This window comes from Bicyclus anynana, chromosome 6 (assembly GCF_947172395.1).
Source record: "Bicyclus anynana chromosome 6, ilBicAnyn1.1, whole genome shotgun sequence".
In the NCBI taxonomy this organism is placed as follows: domain Eukaryota; kingdom Metazoa; phylum Arthropoda; class Insecta; order Lepidoptera; family Nymphalidae; genus Bicyclus; species Bicyclus anynana.
The window spans coordinates 16247141-16273021 of record NC_069088.1 but is presented as its reverse complement, the minus strand read 5'-3'; the positions used below and the strand labels follow the sequence as shown (position 1 = coordinate 16273021).

General features: G+C 37.0%; 1 protein-coding gene across 2 annotated transcripts in view; it reads left to right on the top strand.

Moving 5' to 3' along the window:
* Nucleotides 1-25881, top strand: part of LOC112046735 (SH3 and multiple ankyrin repeat domains protein 3) — a 243023-nt gene that overhangs the window by 23722 nt on the left and 193420 nt on the right. Inside the window, exon 2 of one of the 2 annotated variants that reach the window (XM_024083512.2) lies at nt 1082-1121. The exons of the other annotated variant lie outside the window; for it this stretch is intronic. The gene's annotated coding sequence lies outside the window, so the exon portion shown is untranslated. The remainder of the gene's footprint in view (nt 1-1081; nt 1122-25881) is intronic. 2 annotated transcript variants of the gene reach the window in all.

Sequence of the window (25881 nt, the reverse complement as noted above, 5' to 3'; positions counted from 1 at the left end):
AAATTATTATAATTATTTAGGATTTTGGTGTAATTATGTACGACGAACCAAAGTCACTGACAAAGCTTCGCGAGTCACGAAGCTGAAGTGGCAATAGACGTTGAGATTCCAAGGAGCTCGAATAGTGACCCCGCACCGGAAAGCGCAGTGTTGGTCTTGGTGGACCGAGGACCCCCCTCTAGGTAAACCGAGGACATCAAGCGGGTTGCAGGGAGCCGCTGGAAGCTGGCGGCTTGAGACCGTTGCGGTTTCTTCTTCTTAACGTAGTACCACACTAAGTGGGATCCGCTTTCCAGCTCAAACTGCCCACTTTGCCCGATCTTGAGTATCCGACTTCTTGTTCATAATTGATTCTCATGACGACGTTTACAATGTCTGAGCAACATTTTTTGGGGCGACCTTGAGGTTAGCTCAAGGGTGAAACTCTAATGAGAACTCTAATCTCTATTGAGAAACACACTCGAATTAAAAAAAAATAAGCATTCGTTTATAAGAAGGGTCTTTTTATTCGATGATATTGTTAAATGAATCTACTTATCTCTTATCAAATACCTTGGAATACAAACAAGTAAGCCTGTGTAATTTACATCACTCCATTTACAACGGTCGTGTAATTTTACGTCCGGGGCTTGTCCGGGCTTGTCCGGGCGCTGACAACAGTGTGTTAGCTGTCGTGCCTGACAGCCGCGTTTATCTATAATAGTGCTCTAATTCAATTTATGTGGTTCAATATTTAATTTAATTACGCCCTGAGTTTTAGCCGTGAGCTGTTAGGCGCGGTTAACACATACATCTGTCATTATCAATAGATGGGTTCTGTTTTATCAAATCTTAAAAGTCGGTTAAATACGAAATGTTTGATTTAAAACTTAACTGACATGATAGAATTATCGATAAAATTCATTACCTAGTCGTATTAGCACCTACTTGGGATTGAGTATTTTTTAGCATTAAAACCTACAATTTAATGCCTTGTTTATGCCAAATAAGTCCACTTGGTAGATGTACTAAATCGTATTCTACTATTAGAACAGATTCAGAATTCAAAAATATATAGTACTAAAAATCTTTTTTCTTTCAGATTTTGAACGCGAGACATTCGTACCAATGAGAGATTAAAGGTAATTTTATTCTATATCCCTACCCTACCCCTAACCTACCCCTACCAAACACCTATTCTACCCCTACCCTACCCTACCCCTACTCTACTCCTACCCTACCCCTACCCTACCCCTACCCTACCCCTACCCTACCCCTACCCTACCCCTACCCTACCCCTACCCTACCCCTACCCTACCCCTACCCTACCCCTACCCTACCCCTACCCCTACCCTACCCCTACCCTACCCCTACCCTACCCCTACCCTACCCCTACCCTACCCCTACCCTACCCCTACCCTACCCCTACCCTACCCCTACCCTACCCCTACCCTACCCCTACCCTACCCCTACCCTACCCCTACCCTACCCCTACCCTACCCCTACCCTACCCCTACCCTACCCCTACCCTACCCCTACCCTACCCCTACCCTACCTCTACCCTACCCTACCCCTACCCTACTCTTACCATTATTATGGTGACGATGTACCTATCATTATTTATTGTTCCGAGTAGATAAAACATGTTAAGTTTCTTATAATTTTGTATTATCTATACCTATGCATAGAAAATATCTACCACATAAAATATTTTAGTTCGATTAAGGTTTCTTATAGAAAATTGAAACTGAACTGAGGTAAAAGAAACGTTAGGCCGGGACTCAGAAACCGGCCGGTTAGCCTTTTAAGGGCGCTATTAAGCAGGTAATAGAGGTAGCGCACGAAACTAGAGGTATTAGGCGCTGTGTACACTATTTTATAATAGTAACTTTTTTAGGTTATACCACATATTACAGAGAATTCTTGCTCCACTGTTTGAGTGGCCAGTTAAGCCATAATATAATTTAGATTTCTTTCTTTCTTTCAACTTTATGAAAATTTCAAAAGTTATGATTATAAATTCAATTTAGGGTGACGCAAGGTTCGACAAAAAATACCAACGAATTTGAAAGCTTACTTCGCTGATTTTTGTTCATGTAAATAATACCCAAAACCATATGTTTTTTTTTTAACTTTTATTGAACTTGTAATGCCAAAATATTGATATTTACTTGTTAGTCAAATTAGTGTATTTATTTTATTTCTTTCATTTTAGTTTTATTTAAAATGGTAGAAATCAGAAGGCCAGTAACTCCTCGACTATAACCAGGTGACTATCGTGTTTTAGGTCTGTGAGTTCTTCTATATGGTTTCCAGATATAAATGATGAAGCGGAAAAATAATAATAAATACAATCTACTAGAAATGTTATTAAGTAAATCAGTGGACGAAAGTAAAAGCTTATAGCGATGCTTTGATGACGTATAGTGAGTAGCCGAATTCCGATTGACGAAAATGTAGCCACGAGACCGAAGCGCTGAAAATACGAATGTCAATACCTTTGTAATATATATGTCAATCAAAAACGAGTGTATACCGTGCTTAACAAGTAACAAGCACGTTTCTAGCACTGTACAGGTATGCAGATTCCTATCGCGCAGCACTTGTGTGCGGGCCCTTACAAGCTCCGGTATGTCTCTCTCAGCGCAAATACTTCCATAAAATCGAATATTTGCTGCATTTTGATGCTGCATCATTTTGAGTGCTAATATACTTGTTTCAGCAGGTCACATTTGTTCAATAATTCAGCCTTAAATTAGGCTTTAGCTGCTAAAACATCTGGAAGTCTAGAATCGAAATAGCCAGTAGGTAGGTCTTATTTTTCAAAGACAATATATTCTTCTAACCTTACGTGCATTCTAAATATATATGTTTTATGCATAACTTGAAACGCTTTCAAATTAAAAAAAATGTATTTAAAATCCTCTCAACACAATGAAGTTTGAAATTGTTTTTCTTAATTTTTCTGCTCTTTTATCCCCCAAAAGTGATATTTTGATTTGGGTCATAGGAAATTAATGATATAGAAAGTGACGGATGGACAGACAGACATACGAGTAATCCTATAGAGTTCCGTTTTTATACACGGACTTTCAGAACCCTAAAAAATACATTTTACACTTGGACTCTTGCACCTCTTGTGCCCTTTTGCTACCTACCAAAGCCTCGGCGGACCAAATTATATGATGATGAGAGCATGAGCTAAATGAATAAGATCTATCCATCACAGGTTCTTCTCCACAGTAAAAAAAATAATTAATTAAAAAAAATAAAGCTATTCAGTTTTTCTACTTATGTAACACGTTCCTAATTTCCATCCTGTATATCACCGCAGCTCGCGGAAGGCACCCAGTTCAGTTCCCTCACATTTCCATTCTCGCGGTTATTTCTCATTACCGTCGCGATGATCTGTTGCGTAACTAGGCGTGAATGTACAGGTGTAAGGAAATTACGGGCACATCTTCCTTATTACCTTACTCGATGTTTGGATTACATGACTAATAGAATCAAGAGAACATCCATTAGTCTTAATATATCTTTGCTGTTACAAATGGAGCTAGTGAAACCCTTTTTAGAGAGCTCGTAAAGAAATATTCGATAGAAAAAGGCGTTATTTTGCGGAAGTTCATCATGAATATATAATAATTTATTTATTTTGCTATTATCCGAGAAAAGACGACGAACCCACGCGACAACGTCACCCAGGTCCGACGAAATACTCTCTACGTACGTTTCACCCTGAAACCAGAGCATCTTCAGGAGATGTTGACTCTAAAACGTGCAATTGCAAAGTGAGTGATCAAAGTGATAAATTTACTTGTTGACAAACGCGCAAATTATCAAGTTATTTGACAAACATTAACAAAGGTTTGACCGTTTCCAAGGAGCTTTTGAAATAACATAAATTGAAAATGTTGAAAAACCTCCGAAGGTCATAAAAATATAGACTTTTATGCCGAAAATCTTTTTATCATCAAAGAAAATTGTTTATTTTTATTCCAATATAAACAATCGGATTTCCATGTCCCAGTTTTCCCACGACCATTTTTCTCATCAAACAAAGCTAAGTACACTCTCGAGCAAGTCATCAAAATTCTATTTCAATGCGCTTTCGTTTTTGAGACCCCACTCGATATTTATTTACAGACAATCGTTTATTCTTCCCCACTTTCACCACCCAAAACTTCTAAACGGTTAAACCGATTTTCATCAAACATTTCTAAGAACACTCGCATAAGTCACTTTTAATACAAAAAAAACTAAATTTAAATCGCTTTATCTTTTCGGGAACTATGGTGCGACAGACAGACAAACACCCCTTTTTTTTGTGTCGGGAGTTAAAAAACACTTGTCTGGATTATAACTTATGTGACAACCACATTCCAAGGTTCAACTTAGTGGTCCTGGGTTCGATTTCCAGCTTTACGAGTACCAGTACCGACTGACAGTCAATCACTTTTTGTTACTAAAATTACAATAATTTACTAATTAGGATCGTATTATGTAAATTATCACACGTATTCTGGCAAAATTAGACATTATTAGGATTGCGGAAATAAAACTGGACAATGGGACGATTAAGAAGTTACAAGGGGCGTTGACCCTAAAATCTGTTCATTTGAGAACATTGGTACCGAGGAGGTGCTTAGACTAATTAATGGCAATTGTCCTAGGATAATTTTATAACCGTAGATGCGTTGCTAGTGTATATTGACGACATTACATTACATTAAGGCCCGACACTTTCCCCATTTACTGAGACTATGAATTTCTACTGCGAGAGAAAAAAATACTTATGACGAACACTCAAACCTTCCGCACAAATATTAATGTAGAGGAAGAGATAAAATATAAGTATATATTCTTTGTTATCTGTTCAAATAATTCATTTTGCAAGGCCACGATCTAAGAGTGCTTGTAGATTTAAGTAGGTACTCGTAATTTCTAGATGTTTCCCAAATAAAATCAAAAATTCTCAAATGTCAATGTATTTTCGTGGGGTTGGCTGAAAATATAAGCACTTTCATAAAACGAGCCTGAAATGATCCATCGTACTATGGCGTGTGGTTCCATTGTTGCTTTTGCTTAGTACTATAATAAGTACTCGTATAGTACATAATATATACGTCTAATCACAGTGCTACTGAAGTGCGGTACACTACGGACTGCATCGTCTTCAGTTCTGTCATTGCAAATGATTCGTCTATTTATACAACATCTGAGGAAACGACCTCAGTATTTGCTCAATTTGTTTTTAGTACCGCTCGTTTTTACACCGTAACTGTTCGCAAACATTTTTATGAGCATATTGCATACAGGGGAATGTTTATTTATCGGTTTTTACTGGAACTCGTCAATAAATACTTCACTTTTGTGCATGACGCGAATGTACAGAATTGTGTCAATGTTTGCCATGTAATTAAAATGTTTTAATTTACAGTTTTAACAGTATTTAACGGTCGTGGATTTTTAGTACAATTAATAAATTATTATCTTCAAACTTCGACGTATAAAGCTAAAACGCACGTGGAAAAGAAGAAGAAGAAATATACTTTATTGTACATTAAAACAAAAATAAACAATAACTTATAACACTTAGAACCTAATGTACAAATGGCGGTCTTATCGCTAAAAAGCGATCTCTTCCAGACAAAATTAATGCTTATAACAGAAACACACCAAGAATGACAAGGTCGTTGATAAAAACGTGTCCTGTAAAGTACCTGGCATCCTGAGGCACAGATGTTAAGCCTCATATGTCTGTAATTCAAAATATAAAAAAAAATTAAATAAGCCTTTTTGTAATACTTACTTCTGACTAGCTCTCACAAAGGGCTTTTTACTAACAACAAAAATTTTAATCAAGTAAAATGTTCTTGAGCTTTTCTTCTGTATGTTACCTTCCATATTTTAATTATACATTCCTGTATCTATGCCTTAAACTCAATCAAATCGAAAACAGCCCCGGGCTATCGCATGAAACTCAAACCTGTCTCTAACTTGGGAGCTAGTTCAGAAACAAGCTATTTCGATTTTCGTCATAAAACAAGCAAGATGGATGCATTGCTGCATGTATACAGTATACTGCAAGGATACAAAATGGAAAGCAAACATCGCATCTGCACTCATACGTCACGAGAGGGCGCTGCGAGCGACACTGACGTTTTTGTAATTTATCCCACCGTTGTTGCGATGTGAGCAAACAAGCGAAGATAGCTTTTTGATACCGGCTGTTTTCAAAGCAATAAATACTTGTATCTGTATGTATATGTCACAGTAAAATTGTGAATACCGTTAGATTATCTATCTCTCGATATTGTAAACTGTCGAAAGATTGTGAACCTTACTGTTTACAATTTAACGTGTTATTATTCTGTAAAAAATACCTAACTCAAAGTGTGTAGTCGCAGGATTCGTAAGCCGTTTTATGTGTCCCGAAATAGGAGCCCTTGACGCATCGCTATGATATGATAACTACGCTTGTGTGCGTGGCAGCGAGTGAAATTAGCTTAGCTCTTACGTTCACGTAGTCACAGAAGTGGCTTACGTTTGAACTACAATTTGTTAGATCTTGGCTAAGGCTGAAATTAGATTATTGGCTAAGAGCTTTTTAAACCGATATAGTCGCGAGCATTTGCTAATAAATAAAAAGGTTAAAAGCAGTAATAGCAGCATAGCAGGCTTTCGTTTGACCCCGGGCTCCTCTGCCTTCGCTTCACAGTTGAGGTGCCGTAGGATTTTGTCATACCCTTACCTATCAATCCTTATGACTAAGTTGGAGGGGAAAGAAAATATGGGTCATATTTAAAAGCAATATATTTTTTTGAAAATATTTAATGTGGTAAGTTAATTACCGTTTTTATTATACTACAATCTCCGGAAAAAAATATCTACAAATGGATAAAAAATCATTTAAGTTGTCTCTTGACTAAAATTTCATCCGTGAGGGAGAGGAGAGACTTAAACTTGAAACTTTGATAGTAAAAGGATAAATCGATGAGAGTGTTCGAGCCACTAGTACCGTCTGCAAATAAAAAAGCCAAGTGGAAGTTTGCACTGGATTGCTTTCAACCGTATATCATTGTGCCTTTCGTCGGCTATTTGTCTTGGTCGTCGCCGAAGGCAGGTAAACTTGTGTTTACGGTCTAGACTCGAGAGGTTTTATGTTAGGAACAAAGTTAGGAATTAATTACAAAACAGCTTCGTCTCTATTTATTGGTAAAGTTTAGACTTGGTTCATTGTTACGCACTGAAGTTTCGTTACTTCGACTTCACGTAATCGAGTAATTAATTGACCAATTGATCGTTCTCTTGTTTTGTTAATGGATGTAAGTTACAAATTGCCTATCTATCTATTACTAGCGGACGCCCGCGACTCCGTCCGCGTGGAAATTAGTTTATCACAAATCCCTCGGGAACCAAGGATTTTTCCGAAAGAAAAAGTAGCACATGTGGTTATCCAGGCTATAATATATCACAGCCAAATTTCAGCTAATTCGGTTCAGTAATCGAGGCGTGAAAGCGTAACAAACATTCATTAATCATCAAAATCATCCGTTTTCGCAAACCTCGGGAAACCATGGATTTTTCGGGATAAAAAGTAGCCTATGTGTTGATCCAGAGTAAAATCCATTTCCATTCCGAATTTCAGCCAAATCGCTTTAGAAGTTTATTTTAATTAATATGTTGTTCTATATACCCCTTTCGGCTTCTACACGACATCGTACCGGAACGCTAAATCGCTTGGCGGTAGGGTGGTAACTATCTAACCACGACCGAAGCCTACCACCAGACCTGGACCAATTAAGAAAACCTCAATCGGGCCAACCGGGGATCGTACCCAGGACCTCCGTCTTGAAAATCCACCGCGCATACTACGCCACGGGGGCCGTCGAAATAATTGACAATGTTAATATTTATCACACAACGCGCATAAATTGCAGAGTCAACGTCCGCGCTTCGCAGTCCCTTATTTCATAATTGCAAACACATAACGGGTCTTAATCAACGTTGGTGAAAAAAGTGCGTGCCAGTGCATCGCTAAAGTAGCGGAGACCGCGGTTTAAGCTGAGTGTAGAACCAAGAGTATAGCCAGCCCTTAGCCTAAGGGGGGGGGGGGGGGAGGACATATATAGAGGACTAGCGGGCATCCTCTCTTAGACCTCCTTAATCCGGCCCTCTCGCAAAATCCGTTAGCGTACACCTACTAACTTTAAACCATTTTATTTACTCGTATTTTAAGATTGAATTTTGTTAATAATTTCTCTAATTAAATTGTGCAATTTTCATTTAAGATTTGTCTGTGTGACGTATCTACCATTTTTTTTAATCTCTAGAAAATCTCATAACATTTAACCTCAGAACAACTGGCTATACATTTATCGCTTCCTGTAGGGATAATAAACTGCTTGCTTAATGCAAGCAATAAAAATAATTTAAACATACAATATTTATATATTGGATAGAAGCAGGCGTTACTTTATAATATAATAATTAATATAATAATTTATTTATTTGCTATTATCCGCGAAAAGCCGACGAACCCATGACGTGTAATTGCACGTTGTAGAGTCAACATCTCCTGAGGATGCTCCGGTTTCGGGGTGAAACGTACGTATAAAGTATTTTGTCGGACCTGGGTGACGTTGTCGCATGGGTTCGTCGGCTTTTCGCGGATGACAGCAAAATAAATAAATTATTATACATTCATACAATATTTAATAATCCATACAAATTGTATGAAATTGACCATCCTACTAGTGAGTCCCCACCTTTACACAAGGTATTGCAAAAACTTAAGCATTGAGCTCGTGTTGTCAACGGTGCTTTAGTTCTTATACAAGGACTTTGTAAGCAATAAGGGCTAACTAAACATTGCAGTTTCTTATTAGCACATCGGAATATATACCTTACTAGCGGACGCCCGCGACTTCGTCCGCGTAAAATTCGTTGTCAACTTTAGTACTACCCCTACCCTAACCTTACCCCTACCACTACCACAACCCTACCCCTACCCTACCCAACCCTTACCTCTACCCTACTCCTACTCTACTCTAGTTGTATAAATAATGACGTAAACCTAAGTATATAAAATTAATAATTTTTAATACACAAAAGTTACTATATCTGCTAATATATAGAAGATAGATATATGGTGTCGCGGACTTTTTTGTAGAACTTTTAAAGATACATAAAGTCTCTATACATTAATTTAAATTTTACGCAATAGTTAAGGCAGCGCATGCGAATAAGTCTGTTTAAGAGGATTTTCGGTCCGACATGTATGACAAAAACTGTGATAACTCGGCTAATATATATGATATCTATATAACATATAGCCTATATCACTCCCCGATAATGTAGCATTCTACTGGTAAAAGAATTTTTGAAATCGGATCAGTAGTTCCGAAGATTACCCCATTTAAAGAATGTTACAAACTTACAAACTTTACCTCTTTATAATATTAGTATAGACTAGTTATGCCCCGTGATTTCACTCGCGTAGAGCATTATACTGTAGGCATATCGGAATAAAAAGTACTCTAGGTACAATTTCAGATTAAAATGTACCTATCTCTGTGCTAAATTTCACCCAAAGCCGTTCTGGCTTGATTGATTCAAATTCTCTAAGAGAATTTCGCGACTTTGTCAGCGTGAAACAAAAAAGTAGCGACGTAGATAACGATACTTATATCCATGTTTTATGTAGGGACGAGTATATTCGCGCACATAACCCTCTAAATACCACTAAACAATGCCAAAACATGCTTTTAGGATACAAACACTGCGGCGGGTGATTAAGCATCTCATACTTGCCCCTTACACGTTTTGTCAACAACGTACATACGGGTACATGCGGCTACATCTCGACGCTGCAACATCTAATAGCAAAATGATCCCTATGTACGACGGAATATAGAGTTTTATCTCAAAATTGGCACGTTAATTGCCGGATGACTGTACACTTGAGAACTCTGTGAAATTAGTTGATGACAAGCGAGCGGGGAGATAAGCGTCACTTACCCGTTTTTTAAGGTTTTAGGGGTCTGATAGGGGAGCGGAAGAATGTCGATTCAAGAGAGTGGGCCTTTATACTTTTTACTCGTACGTACCTCTTGAGTATAGGTAGTGACTGCCTCAGTAGTTACTCGTAGTTTTTAGGCTAAAGATCGGAAATCAAAATTTTTGTTTTTTATATTAAGAATTCAGCTACCGGAGTTTTCTGGTGTTACACGTCGCATCTCAATAAACCGTCTCGATGATTATCATAAGATTTTGATGATTATAAGTATACTAACGGTCGCACACGACTTCGTCCGTCCTTAGACCTCCTTAATCTTATCTTAATCCGGCGATCTCGTAAAATCCGTTCTAAGCGGACCTCTACTATCTATAAACTACCTCCCTGCCAAATTTCATCTTTGTACCTCAAGCGGTTTTTGTGATTTCGTGATGAATGACCTTTCGGATTTATATATTAAGTTGGAGTACCGTCGTAGGCATCGTAATGAGTAAATGGGTCAGTGCTCCCTTCGTTTTGGGGCAGAGACCCATGTCGTTGCTCCAATGCAAGGGTTATATTGTGATGTTTCTTGTTACAGCCATTTCGTTATATAGAGATAGGTGGAGCTAAAAGTTTAGGGAATCACGTTAAAATAAACATTATTCAAATTCTTCATGAATTAGTTATCGTATAGTAAAGAAAGCATAGATATCAAAATGCAATATTAGAAAAAACAGACGCGGTTTCATATCACTGCTCAAATGATCCCTATTCGTTTGCACTATAGGAACTTTAGAACCACTTCACACTAGCGTTTATCCAACGTTGACGTCGGTCAATATATAGGTCTTCAATGCGGTGTGACGGACGCTAGCTAACAGTCGTAAACGCTATGAGCCCATAGCGTTTCAGACTATCAGAGGAGCAATAAGACCCAAAAAAATCAGGAAGCACAGAGATGGTCAGAGAAGACGTGGGTAGATTAAGAAAAATAGCGCGAAGTTATTCAATCTTGGCAATGTGATGGCATCGTACAGTTACGCACCTGCCACTGGTATTGTATTGTAGTGGTATATTCACCACTACAATACAATACCAAAGCCTCGAGAAAATATTAGTCTTACTTGCGCCTAGTACAATCTGTTGGCTAAGTAAGTGGGAAATAAAATGGTAACAAAAGTTCATTTAAAAGAAAGCTTTCTTTATTTAAAAAAAAAAACAAAAATTAATTTTATTAATTCAGAAAAACGCTATTTTTAATTGGTTAATTTAATTATTTTTTTAAATATATTTTGAAAATATTATTATAAAAAATATATTATGAAATGTGTTTATTGCAGCAACCAGTTACGCGTTTGCGTCGAACGCCGTACTGAAAAACGCTAGTGTGTCGTGGCTCTTACTCTGTCGCTCGTATTAGTATCATGACACCCCTGACAAGTGACATTGCATATGATTTCTTCGAACGTCCATAAGTAACGTTTTTGTATCGGATATAAAGTAAAAGTTGGTACGTACCCAACATATAGTTGTATACGTTCTAAGGACCTCTTCGTTCGGTAGGGTAACCACGAGGACTCCTTGAGAGAGTCGAGTAGCGTGCGTTTTCTATGCGGGTGACACCACTCACAGTAGGGTGACCAACTTTTGAAGCGGGATTTTACAAAAATCTGCTGAAGTAAAAACAAACTACGATAACGAAATATTTTCTTTTGATTTTGTTCGATTTAAAAATAGGATAGGAATTTCTTCTATTTCCATTAATTTAATCTTAATTTACATTACGCTTTGACACCATATGTTCAGTCGATCATCGTGAGCACAGTAAGTACCTACTATTCAAAATTGTTTATTTCAAGTAGGCTTTTTATTTTTTTTTTAAAACGTCTAGTTTGACCATTCGAGAGTCTACTTAAAGTGCGGAAGGCAAATTTTGCTCAGAAGACTCGGTAAGAAACTACAAAAATAACTGAACATTTGAAAATTCCAAAAAAAATATATAAGATTTCGTCTTAGGTATTAAGTACAAACAGTAAAAATATAACTTTGATGTGCAATACAAAGCCAAACAAACACACATCATATACAATTCATCAAAGAAAAACACATCAAAACAAAACAAAAACTTTTAACTTTCTTTCTATTTAACGAAGGCCAATATTCGCGAAAAAAAATATTTGCGCCTCAAACATTTCCTTACTCTGGCGCGCCATAGATGCCCTCGTAAAGTTTTTCCTCTAAGGGGTAGATAGGGCTGTCAATAAAATCCGAGTACAATCCGAGTATTTATTAGTATTTTCCGTACACATGTACCTAGAGTGCCCTTTGTTTATAGGCGATGCCCATCTGCTTTATTCGCTAACTATGTCTATAATATATAAATAAATAGTCATTAGATTACTATTTGCATTATTTAAAGTTCAAAAACTTAAAGTTATAGATTAAAAATATTTAAAAGAAAATTAAATTACACTTACACATAACACTTATATCCTTTGTTAATCTATACAATATTTCTATGATATGCTAATAAAAATATAAATTCATAGTTCACTTAATAATTAATTAATTGAGCGATAAGCTAACAAGACTAGAATCAATTGTTTCTAAAAACTTTGACACCTTTTATGTATTCTGCGATTGTACCTACGAATAATCATAATAACCGAAAAATATTATAAAATCCATAAAATGAGATCAGTGTAAGCAAAAAAAATACTATGTAAACATTGTTTAATAATGTTTGCTCAATTGTCAATGTTTCAAATTCCTAAGAAGCTGGCAACCCTAGCGACGGGAGGTTGGGGAGGCGCCTTTGTCTACGCCGTCATTACTTTGTCAAAGGTCCTCTGGAAGGCGCGATTCTTGGCTCCGTGCAGTGGGGGTAGACTTGGCTCACACAGTACACTTATGTTTTGGTTAGCTGGGGATACACGCATTGTTTCCTGCTACTCTTACAATAGTACCTCTAAGCTTTTACCTATTAGCTGTGCTTGTGTTTCGGCATTAAATTTGACATCAGTTGGCTATAGTATATACTTTGCTTCCTTTCTACATAAAAATAATCTTGCGAAATCTAATATTTCATCTTTGATTTTCGAAAAAGCTACCTTTTTCTTAACGTTTTCGTGACTATTATTACAAACCGCTAAATCGCATTGTAGCAGCTTGGTTGGTCCAAGCACCAATACCCTCTATTGAAAGATGGAGGCCTATTCTTTTAGTAGGCCAAATTGGGTGATAATTATGGTAACAGAATACAAGAGATATAGTAGATATTAGCAGATACTTGTTCCAGTAATGCTTACTGTAATATTGTAAGATTAGTTCTACATTTGGGTGTATTAGTCAGTACACACACACTTTAGCAAACCGCTTTGCGCCTTCTTTCATCACATGCATGACTGGGGAGTATGGAATACCTACCCTTCCGATTTTGCGGTCTGATTCCGTTATTCATGAATCCCACAAATATCTTTGTAAATAGAGTGAATAGATATCTTCAAAGCGAGTTTCCACGGGATATCTTATATTATATTTAAGACGTATCAAGGAAAATGTATTTATTAATGAATGAATGAAACGTATCATGTACAAAAGCATATTTCTTTTTTTCAATGACAAGTTGAATCTCATCATCATATCAGCCGATGGACGTCCACTGCAGGACATAAGCCTTTTGAAGGGATTTCCACCTTGAGCCGCGAATCCAGCGAATACCTGCGACTCGCTTGATGTTGTCAGTCCACTTGGAGAGAGGTCGAGCATAACTGCGCTTTCTAGTACGGTCGCCATTCCGGCACCTTGGGGCCCCAACGTCTATCGGCTCTTCGAACTATGTGCCCCGCCCATTGCCACTTCAGCTTCGCGACTCGTTGAGCTATGTCGGTGACTTTGGTTCTTCTACGGATCTTCTCATTTCTGATTCGATCACGCAGATATACTCCTAACATTACTCGTTCTATCGCCCGCAGTGTGAATCTGAGCCTTCTAATGAGGATCATAGTTAGCGACCAAGTCTCGGAACTATAGGTCATCCCTAGCAACACGCACTGTTCGAAAACTTTTGTCTTCAGGCACTGAGGAATTTCGGACGAAAAGATGTCGCGATGTTTCCCGAGTGTTGGCCTTTAACTTAGCATTGTAGACTATAAAACCAATATGTCTACTTTAACTTTATTGCTTCGATTTTCTAAACGACCTCTTACGAGTGCGATCTCATATTAAAGCTATAGGCATCATGTTGGCGTCTTGTAAACACATTAACTGTCTCCTGGCCTCTTGACCGACACTGCTGGGAAGGTTGTTACGTATTTTCTTGAGGCTTTGGTATAAGTTACAGGAGAAAGCGTTTTATAAAAAATAACAAGTACTTGTTGGAATATCTATTTAATTATTAAAGCCAAAGTATTAACAACTAGCGGACGCCTGCGTCTTCTTCCGCGTGGAATTCAATTTTCACAAATCCCGCGAGAACCATGGATTATTCCGTGATGAAAAGCCAATGTGTTTATCCAGAGTCCAATCTATATCCATTCCAAATTTCAGCCAAATCGCTTCAGTAGCCGCAGCACAAAGGAGGAACATACACACTTACACAAACACACACTTACTTACACACAAACTTTCGCTTTTTAACCGACTTCCAAAAAGGAGGAGGTTCTACGTTCGGCTGTATGTATGTTTTTTTTTTTTTTTTTTTTTCATGTATGTCCAGCGATAATTCCGTCAATTATGGACCGATTTTGAAAATTCTTTTTTTGTTTTGTAGGGTTTACTTCCAGGGTGGTCCCATTTTTTTCATGTCAGGATCTGATGATGGCATCCTGGAGAAATTGAGGGGAACTTTCGAAAGTTGTAGAGACGGCTAGTACGTTTGTTAGTATTTCCATAAGGTATTTTAAACCACTACAACTTTATGAAGGTTTGGAGTTGGTCTGATGATGGAGCCGAAACACAGACGATGGAACTCGTCAAGGATTTACAGCAGTCACCTTTTGTTTGGACTTGATTAATTTGTATTGATGAGTACTTTCCACCTATATGGGTTGTGACTGTATTAAGGGTCTGGTGATGAAGACGAGGGACAGTGAAGAGAACTCCTCGACGGTTCACAGTAGCTACCTTGTGTTTGGACTTGATAAATTTGTATTGATGAGAACTTACCACCTAGATGGATTGTGACTGTATTAAGGGTCTGATGATGAAGACGAGGGACAGTGAAGAGAACTCCTCGACGGTTCACAGTAGCTACCTTGTGTTTGGACTTGATAAATTTGTATTGATGAGAACTTACCACCTAGATGGATTGTGACTGTATTAAGGGTCTGATGATGAAGACGAGGGACAGTGAAGAGAACTCCTCGACGGTTCACAGTAGCTACCTTGTGTTTGGACTTGATAAATTTTTATTGATAAGAACTTTCCACTTAGATAGGTTGTGACTGTACGCACGCAGTGGGTATGCTAACACTAAAAATAAAAAAATAAAAATTTTAATAAAAAAATTCAACCGACTTCCAACTCAAAAAATAACTTTAACTAAAAAGCAAAAAATAACATCCTACCTATGTGCTATCTTCTGATCAGTTTGAAGGCGGTGCCAAGCCAGTGTCGTGTTTTAATTAAAGCTGTTTCTGGAATAACCACAGAAATTTTGTAGTTTAAACGTATTTAATTAAAACATCACTGGCTTGGCACCGCCTTCAAACTGATCAGAAGATAGCACATAGGTAGGATGTTATTTTTTGCTTTTTAGTTAAAGTTATTTTTTGAGTTGGAAGTCGGTTGAATTTTTTTATTAAAATTTTTTATAATATTATTGTCATTACAATGTATAAAAAAACAAATGCTAATTACAAAGTATAAATTAAGAACAGACTTAATGTTGGCTTTCTCATATATAAATGTAGGAGAATCGTCTAAAATAAAGTAAGTACTTTTTTTCTATGAAGTGTTCTAATATCTTTTCTGTACTAAAAAGTACTAATTTGTTAGATATTTTATGTCTGAAAGCATAACAAACAAACTCACAGTCTGATAGTATTAGTAGGTAGGTTTAATTTTATTGCAATGCGTTATATGGTCAGTCACATTTTGTGTGAAACTGAAATACTACAATATGTTTATAAATTATTTAACATCTAATGGTAAGTGGTGGCTAAGCAACGCATTCGTCAAATCGAAATCACTCAAAATAATTTAACAATGCGCTATCTGAACAACGTTCCTTAAGTTTACATTGACAAACGCATCTGTGTTGACACTTTACTACATATCTCCAATATCCATCCATCTGAAATAGAATAACCAGTGCAGTCCAAATATATAAAAGTAAACAATTCAAATATTTAAGTTATTTCAGTAGCTATGTTCCGCTTATAACTTGGATGCTATCATTACGGAGCAACTTTTTGCTGGTAGCCACGGCTAGGTTCATTGATTGACTTACCGTACTCCGTAGCGGTCATCGGGGCCCACTGTGGCCCACTGTGGCTCACTGTGGCTCACTGTGGCTCACTGACACACTTGCACGGGCTCTTTGTGTACCAACTTTGATTGACGTGGGACACAATGATTTTTATTGGATGTAATCAATTTTGAAGTTTCGGTACACATGCGTTCTTGCATCCTACGTCGTTCTAATGAATGACATCGATGTACACAGGGAAATACTCCCGAACAACCTGTATATGTTCAGTGACAAGAATATTTCCAGTTGTGTTGAAATAGGACTTGAACTCGAACGGAATCGGATTTATTAATGGCTCTCTTCTTCTTGTTTTTCATTGCTGAAGTTCGTGTCCGCACTGTAGTCTCTTACTCCCTTCTATGCTTTGTTTACAATTCCCCTCCATACAGTTCAGTCCTCAACTTTTAATGGCTGTTGTTTTAAGAAGGCCAGTGAGTGACTTAACCTGGTCAGACCAGCGGGTAGGTGATCTTCCGCGTGGTCATTTCCCCTTTATCTTGCACGCCACTATTAGTTTATCTAGGTTATCGGGAAGGCGACGCGCTATATGACTAAAGTATCTCAAAATCCTCTGGTAACATACAAATGAAAGTGTATAAAATAAATACAAATGAAACATGCGAAGCTGTTTCAGTATCGAGCTGTTTGTTCTTCTAGTGGTCCACGGCTTATGAAGCATCCTTCTCCAACACTGTGGCACCTATCGTCTAGGCTTCGAATCCACGGGGCTCTGAAGCCTAGACGATAGCTCCAAACCACGGGGGTCTAAACCTACCATCTTCCTAACTCCAACTTCCCAACATAGGATACGAGACAGTTTACGAGCAGATAAGCAATTGTAACTTTATTGGTATATATTTATTTATATATATATATATATATATATATATATATATATATATATATATATATATATATGTACAAGTAATACTGTAAATGCGTAAATAAGTCTATCTGCCCGTCTTTTACCTTTTCACAGCTATATACACCGTTGAATGGACTTTGATGATGAATTTTTTTTATATAAATAAATGAAATCAGTATTGAATGAGTATTGAAAACCGAACTAATTAGTTAACTATATCATACATATTTGCATGCATACTATTCAAAGTAGGTACCTACATGATATACCTAAACCATTATTTATAGAAATGCTTGCAATTATTCAATACAGCATGCGTATACAGTTAAGTGCATGAATTGTCCATTCGTACATAACGGGCTGGTAGGGCCCTATTAAATGCTATGCGGTCGTTCTGACCTCACCGAATATAAGTGGTTACAACTTCATTTATTTTAGCCGGTTATTTTTATGGTAATGATTGTGGACTACAAAGTTGCTCTCAATTTGTACTTGTTTTTTTGTAGTTAAAGTTGACGGGACAAGCAGATTGCAAGTGGGCTTTAATCTTAAGTGGACCTTCGCCCATAAAAACCAAACATACTTACCTCGCGTGAACGTTCTGTAATGTACCTTATGCTCGTCAAATTGAGACGTAATAAGCTGTTAAGCCACGTGTCTGAAAATACCAGGAAAATAACCTTCACTCCATAGATTTATAACACATAGATAGTGTGTAGTCGCAGGAATCGTAAGTTGTTTTATGTACCCCGAAATGGGAGCCCTTGACGCATCGCTACGCTACCTAGTACGCTTGTATGCATGTCGGCAAATGTAATTAACAGCTGTTACGCTCCAAAAAGTTGGAGGTGCATGCCCCGAACCTACACGATTCGAATCCACGCCCTCCGAATCTAAGGCAGAGGTCATATCCACTGGGCCATCACGGGCTGAAAATACGAACACTAAAATATCGAATCGCTTTGCATCTCGTTTTTTACGGAGTTCACATAGTTTTCTTTTACATACACATTAATTTACGTATGTTTATATGTATATTTATACAATAAACGTTGTTCACAGAACCGTTTACACGACGTTAATACTGCAACAAACACCTATCTAATACTGTAAAAAAAATCAACCTTTAACCAACTGAACCAACCAGGTGTCTTTTTTATTTATTACAACTATATTCGTAGTGAAAAAAATTATTTTTTTTACTTATACCTAATGTAATAAATGTCTCTATTAATCAAATCCGAATAAGGATATTAATTTTTTATACTGCTATTAAAGTTAGATATCTGGGCGCCATTATTCTTAGTAAAAAATAAAATTTTTATATGAAAAATGGCTCTAAAATTATATATAGTGGTATTACCATAAAAGTAAGGTCTTGTTACCGTGCATTACTGCGGTGGCAAGTGGCAATAAGAACGGATGCTAATATAAGTCGAACTGGGCCATGCGTTCCTTTTTTTACACAACCGTAGTGTGGTAAACGACCACTTAGCGGGTGAGAGAACTTGTTTATTGTAAAACAAATAATGGATAAAAACAAGAAGTAAAACGCCCAAATCGCTTAATAGCAATTACGCAAACTGCAATAGGATTATTCAGCTTCAAAAGAGGTAAAATGATTTTTTTACTTTCCTAAAATTCCCCAATCTCCTCCACTGAAGCATAAGCGCGGTTTCACCTGCGTGGTTCCCCTTCCCGTATGAATACGAGAATAATATAAAGCCTATTGCCTTCCTCGATAAACGGGCTATCTAACACTGAAAGAATTTTTCAAATCGGACCAGTAGTTCCTGAGATTAGCGCATTCAAGTAAACAAAGAAACAAACTCTTCAGCTTTATAATATTAGCATAGATGACCCACATAGGAGCACTAATTTGTTCTTAATGTGTAGCTACTTTATATGAAATTCTATATATTAGCTATATATCAACTTTTAGTTTTCGAATTTCGTATCTGTGACGTAGACGAAAATAAATTCTCCTCTCTAAGTCAACACGAACCTTTTTCCTAGATAGCAAAACCTCACGAAGCACTCAAGAGCAGCAAGAAAGCTCACAGGACCAAGTTATTCCACCAAGACGTGTATATTTACGCGGCAAAAAACGTAAGTGCTCACCGTTGATTTACAAAACCTAAGATACACATTAACGTAATCATGTATTTTTTTATAGTTAAAATAGTTATTACATCATCAAATTTATACATTGAGAGAACTTTCCGATTCCGTTCCGTTTCAGATAAAACGAACATAAGAGTATAAACACACAGTTTAGACTTACACTCAAAGAATAAATTACCCACAGGGAAACTTAATGGACTTAAATTTTATTACGCTAGCCCAGTTTATCAGTTAGCTCTCCTATAAACGTCATACCTTTTAATGTAAAAATATTATGAACTTGTTAATTTTGATAATTTTCCAAAAAAAAAAAAATATGGATTTACAAATAAATAATCTATTTGTGTGTATCACAAATTGTATTAAATCAATATTATACTCGTAGTATCTATGTTGTACAGGTTCTGTTTCACTTCCATCAAGTAGAGATCATTATTAGAAAAATAAATTAAACCCTACAGTTTATTTCATGTAGGATGGTGCGGGACAGTTCGGTTCACCCTTGAAAGTTTGCTGCGATTTACGATAATAGTACGTATTATGAACGTCATACACCGAAAAGCATTTTCATGAATTTACAGGTAGTCTCACCAAATAAGGAAATAGGAATGTTCAAACAAAATAAAGAATTAGGGAATCGAAAAAAACCTTAGTTGGCAATTGCTTAGCGGGAACTCACGTTTTATTAAAACACCACTATTAGGTAATTGGCAAGAAATTAATATGCGAAGTACTATGATGAAACTTAATTCGTAGTATTCGCGTATCAACGGTATAGAGGTGAAACTTCTAAGAACGCTAAGAGGCACCAATCTAGGCAATAATAAAACGTGGCTGGAGGCTACGTTTACACACTGCGTGATGTTCTGCGGAAAATTGCGAATAATTCCGTAATTCCTTCGGGTTAGTCGCGCCGGGGTCCCCGGGGCCCGTTTACTGCATGCATGCAGCGGTTGGGATACGAGATAAGGGGATCGGAATTCGTTAACATGGATGGTTATATTTATAACAGGGTTCGATAAAAATTTCGATTTAAAAAATCGAAATGTGTTTGAACGCAAAATTTGGTCAAAAATAGTTTCACTACACAGAACATAGCAAACTCTAAAGCTAACGTTTATGTTGATTATTTTATGCAATCTGTGATCAGCTGTGATCAGCTGTGACACTGTAAGTGATAGCTAGTTCAGAAGCTATGAAATATTAAAAGAATTTTTCATGGTTTGTTACCTTGATGCACTTTCAGTTTTAAACACTATCACGCCTAACTGTACTTCTGTTTTTTTTTATTTTTACACTTTTGTTAATTGTGTTACTTCTTACATAATTGCATAGGGATATATGCGTGAGGCCTTATGTTTATAAGGCCACAAGCAGCAACCGAATATAAACAGCTTAAACAAGTTTTCCCTGCAAACTATCTACATATTTTGGAAAGAGAATTCTGAATAAATATTTTCAGACATATTAATATTTTGTTGTTTTTTGTATTGGCATACATATTAATTCTATTGTTTGTTTATTCAACCACGAGTAATATAGATACGGTAGGTTTTGAAGTCCCTATTACTTATAGTACAATGAATAAACAACGTTGATAAATTTGTCTCTTGTTGAGTCTCCTGTCAGAATAAGAGGACTACACCACACTGGCCTAATGTGGGTTGGCACTTCGCTTTACACACGTAGAGAATTAGGAAAATTCTCATGTATGCAGGTTTCCTCGCGATGTTTTTCCTTCAGCGTTTGAGACATGTAAAGTTTCTTAAATGTACATAACTGAAAAGTTGGAGGTGCTGGACCGGATTAGTAAATACGGCCTACGCCCTCCGAATCGAAGGTAGAAGTCATATCTACTGGCTTAGTGGGACTTACAATAAAATAAATACAACTGTTTTCCTCGTCTGCGAACTTTCAACTCATTTTATTTATGAAGGCTGTTAATTATTGCCGGAGTATCAACCAGTCTCGCCGTCTCAGGAAGTGTGAGCGAGGTATAAATCACTCCGGTTTACGAGGCGGTGTAGAACAAACTTACATCTTGCTTTGCACTCCGTTCGGACTTATGTTGTTTCTACGGAATTATGAGGAAGATTTTAAATACGAGATGCAATGACTTTAGTGAGTCTGTTATGTACTGGACATTTGGCGTTTTAAACGCTGAAAGTTGTCTTATGCCATACTTATGTAAGTAGGAGCAAGGACCACTTAATAATTATTAAGATTGATACTGCACGTGTTCGGAATATGTGTGCTATAGGAATCTATTTGCCGCGCACTTTGTTTAGATTACATATTCCAGGATATACTTACTCGATAGTTTGTTCATACGTCCGAAATTTTACTAGAACTTCTGATCTGATATATGATAAGCTTATAATATGATTCCGCTTGTTCTAGTGCATGATTTGTAAACAAAATTAGTAGAAAAATATTCGAATAAAGTTTTTTTTTAATATTTTATATTCAAATAAAGTAGATACTCGTATGTTTAATGATTTAGATTTCACTAAAAGCTCTCGTGATTTCGTGATTCATCATCATCATTATCAGCCTATTTCAATACAGGGCCAGCAGGCTAATTGACTATCTTTGACTATGCCAATTGTCATTAACGAAACTGAGTTTTTTTGTAACAAATGTCATCCGGTGTCTACTGGTGGATATCATACAGTAGGTAGATGACATTTCTCAACTGATGATGATCAACTTAGTGAACAGGCCAGCAGGTCTCCCTCCTTAAAGAAGAGTGGATTTCGTGATTACCAACGATATTTTATGAATTACACAGTAAATTACAAGAACAACACTAAATGTTTATTTAAGAACATTTATTATACTTTATGAGAGTGACTTACCTACTTATTAATACTGCAAGTGGAAGGACATAAGAGGAGAGGAAGACCTAAGAAGAGATAGTTGGAGAGTGTGTAAGTGGATAATGTGTTGATGATAGAAGTTAATAGAAGAGAATGACATACTTTTCCGACCCCACTTCAGTGATATAAGAACAAGATTTGCATCCACATTTCCGGTGTTTGTGTTTCCTGACACTTATAATTAATCTAAACACCTTCGAAGCAAGAGTGAATACTTACGCATCTTCTAGATAAGCGCGCTCCAACTTAGCAACGTATTAATGCTTTCCATCCTTTTCCTCCATCTTTTTGACGGCCGTGTGGCGCAGTGGGTAGTGACCCTGTTTTCTGCATCCACGGCCGTGGGTTCGATTCCCACAACTGGAAAATATTTGTGTGATGAACATGGGTTTTTTCCAGTGTCTGTGTGTATTTATACATTATATAAGTATTTATATGTAGTATATAAATGTATATGAATATTATAATATCAACTATCTTAGTACCCATAACACAAGCTGCTCTGTATGCTTACTTTGGGGCTAGATAGTGATGTGTATTGTTTAATTATATTAAGTTTAAGTATATTTTTTCCATCAGGCTTAATTGTATTCAAGACTATATATTGACGACAGTGTATTAAAATTCCTAAACGCAGGAAAGTCGCAGCTGACCGCTAGTATAGTAGTATGAGGGCTTACAATTTAATTCAGCAATAATACTAATGCAATCATAGCCAATAAATAATAGTTCTGCTCTTCCTGCTACTAGCTCCCACTTATACCGCCTCCGCAGTTCACATACAACCAACCCAATTATTTAACATACTCCATCCAAATTGACCTTTATGGTCATTACTATTAGAATCATAATCCTATGAAACCTTTTGGTATTGGATGGATAAAACTAAGTTCAAGTGAGTTTACACCCTTACAATGTAAGCCATCGTGGTTATCAATTATGCAATTGGATGCAAATAAGCTATAGAGAGAGATTCGTGTGTCTGTCCATTCATATTCATTTCGTAATCTTCGTATTGGTGTATTCATTCTATTGTTTCTGTATTCAACTAATATAAATACGGTAGGTTGGTAGTAGGTGCTTGTTAGATATAAATGAATAAATAATAATTTTGCATTAATTTATTAGGATAAATATAATTGTCATTTAATTATAAGCTACTTTGTAAATTGGGATTAAACAAAAATAATTTTAATTTACAAAGAAGGCTACATGCAGTTTTGGACCATCTCCTTTATATAAAGTTTTATATATGTATCAATACAACATAATATGAAAATATAACACAAAAATCATCTAAACCTCAATAGCTTTACTAAGACTCGACTGAACTCAAATCTAAAGGTCTTGGATTCAATGCTCACGCGTTGGTCTATCGAGTCATATCCACTTTTACTTTTATTCACAAAAGGAATATTGTTTATGTGACAAATACAATATATCAAACATTCCACAAAGAATAAGCACATGTGGTTGTTATTTTTGAAGGAGTTTCGACTTTGATCTTTGTAATTGTAACTCCAGTCTCTGAAACACTTTCAGGTCTAAGCAATTTCGTAAAAGAAATAAATAAGTATTTGGCGACCTTGCGGCACGCGTTCTGCGTCGCCCAAAGGTCAATGCACTGCGTAAGGGGTGAATTATTATACATATATACCTTCATACATAATATTTATTTAAGAGTTGCTTTATTTTACAAAGATTTATTCTGAATAAGTTAGGATACTACCAGATCGGTGTCTTGTTTTTACGACTTTTTTGAGATCAACGATAACATGCAAAGTGACAATCACTTGAATACCTGGCGTACCTATGCCAAATTCGAGAGAACGGCTGAAGATAAAGCGACAATGTATATTACGAATTTCTATACTTTTATTAATTACCGCTTGGCTGTAATCATCTGATGTTAAGCGACGAAGCAGTCTATGATTAAATAGCACTAACTTTGAACGAGTACGATTTATTTACCCTATTTCTGACTGGTTTATACTTATCTTATCGTATCGGAACGCAAAATTTCTTAGCGATGCGTCTTTGATGGCCTAATCCAGTAACATTCATCTAATCCATAGAAAGCCAGTAGGTGTTTGAATGTAGGATTTCGCGTTTCTGAATGTAATCATAAACGCGTAATCGAATGCCCGTGATTTCGTCCGTCCTGAGACATCCTTGATAGCGGACGTGTACTAACTATAAACTACCTCCCTGCCAAATTTCACCTTCGTACGTCGAGTGGTTTTCGATATTTCATGATGAGTGACCTTTCGCTTTTATAACAGCACACTAATATTATAAACGCGAAAGTTTGTTTGTTCCTTCTTTACGCTGCGGCTACTGAAGCGATTTGGCTGAAACTTGGAATGGAAATATATTTTACTCTGGATTAACAAATAGTCTACTTTTCATCCCGGAAAAAATCCCGGGATTCGTGAAAAACTGAATTCCACGCAGACGAAGTCGCGGGCGTCCGCTAGTATTTAGATATAATGTAAAAAACTCGTGAAGACCCATATCCAACATATCGGTTCAATGGACTTTCAGGGAAACAAAATATAAGAGGTAAAGGTAAAGGCAAGCGAAACAAGTAATAACAAACGGGAACACCACCATCTGTGAGTCAAAATACCTAACGCGCATGCGTGCTGCTACCCCTGCAGTTCATTCACCCCGCTATTCGCAAGGTCGCTTTGAGAGCGCGCCGAGATTTGGATCGCGGGGATGAGTTTTGTGAGAATATGGTGGCCATGGGAAGGCCCATAATAACACACATTAGATAATATTAAAAAACCCATTTTATCGAAGCAAGGTCACGCCTCCTCCTTGTAGGGTTTATGGAGCTCAGAGCCACACTTCTGCTACAATAGCGGGGTTAGGGGTTATAACACAGACTACATTACATTAGGACCTGCCCATTGGCGTATCTAGGATTATTTCCTAGGGTGGGCCTGGCCCTCGACATCGTCTATTATTAGTATCATAATAGAATACCATATCGGTAGCCCAGGAACTCAGGGTGGGCAGAGGTCTATTCTTGGGGCCGTGCCCACCCAAAGATAATGTTAAATTCATTTATGATCACTATCAGAATATGTTAATGCTAAAACTGGCTTCCCAACTATGGGCTGAGATTTTCTGAAAATTTCATAGAAGAAAGAAAAACTCTCTCCTATACCTACCGAGCCATATTGAGAACTCGTGATCCAAAACCACTGGACCAATAAGGCAGCTGAGTAAATCTAAAACAACTAGCTGCGCCCCACGGTTTTACCCGCGTGGTTGTCGTTCCCGTAAGAGTACGGAGATTAATAGCCTAAATAGCCTTCCTCAATAAATGGGCTATCTAACACTAAAAGAATTTTTCAAATAGCACTAGTAGTTCCTGAGATTAGCGCGTTCAATCAAAGTTTTTAGTGATCCTTACTTTTCTTCCGAGATTCAACACCTATGCAAGATAAATAAAAGCTAGAAATATTTGAAAGAACATTGTCTTAAAGATTCCCCAGGCGTCTCGGTATCGCAAGCGATTTCTTCTGCCGGATGCTAAGTACGTTTATAG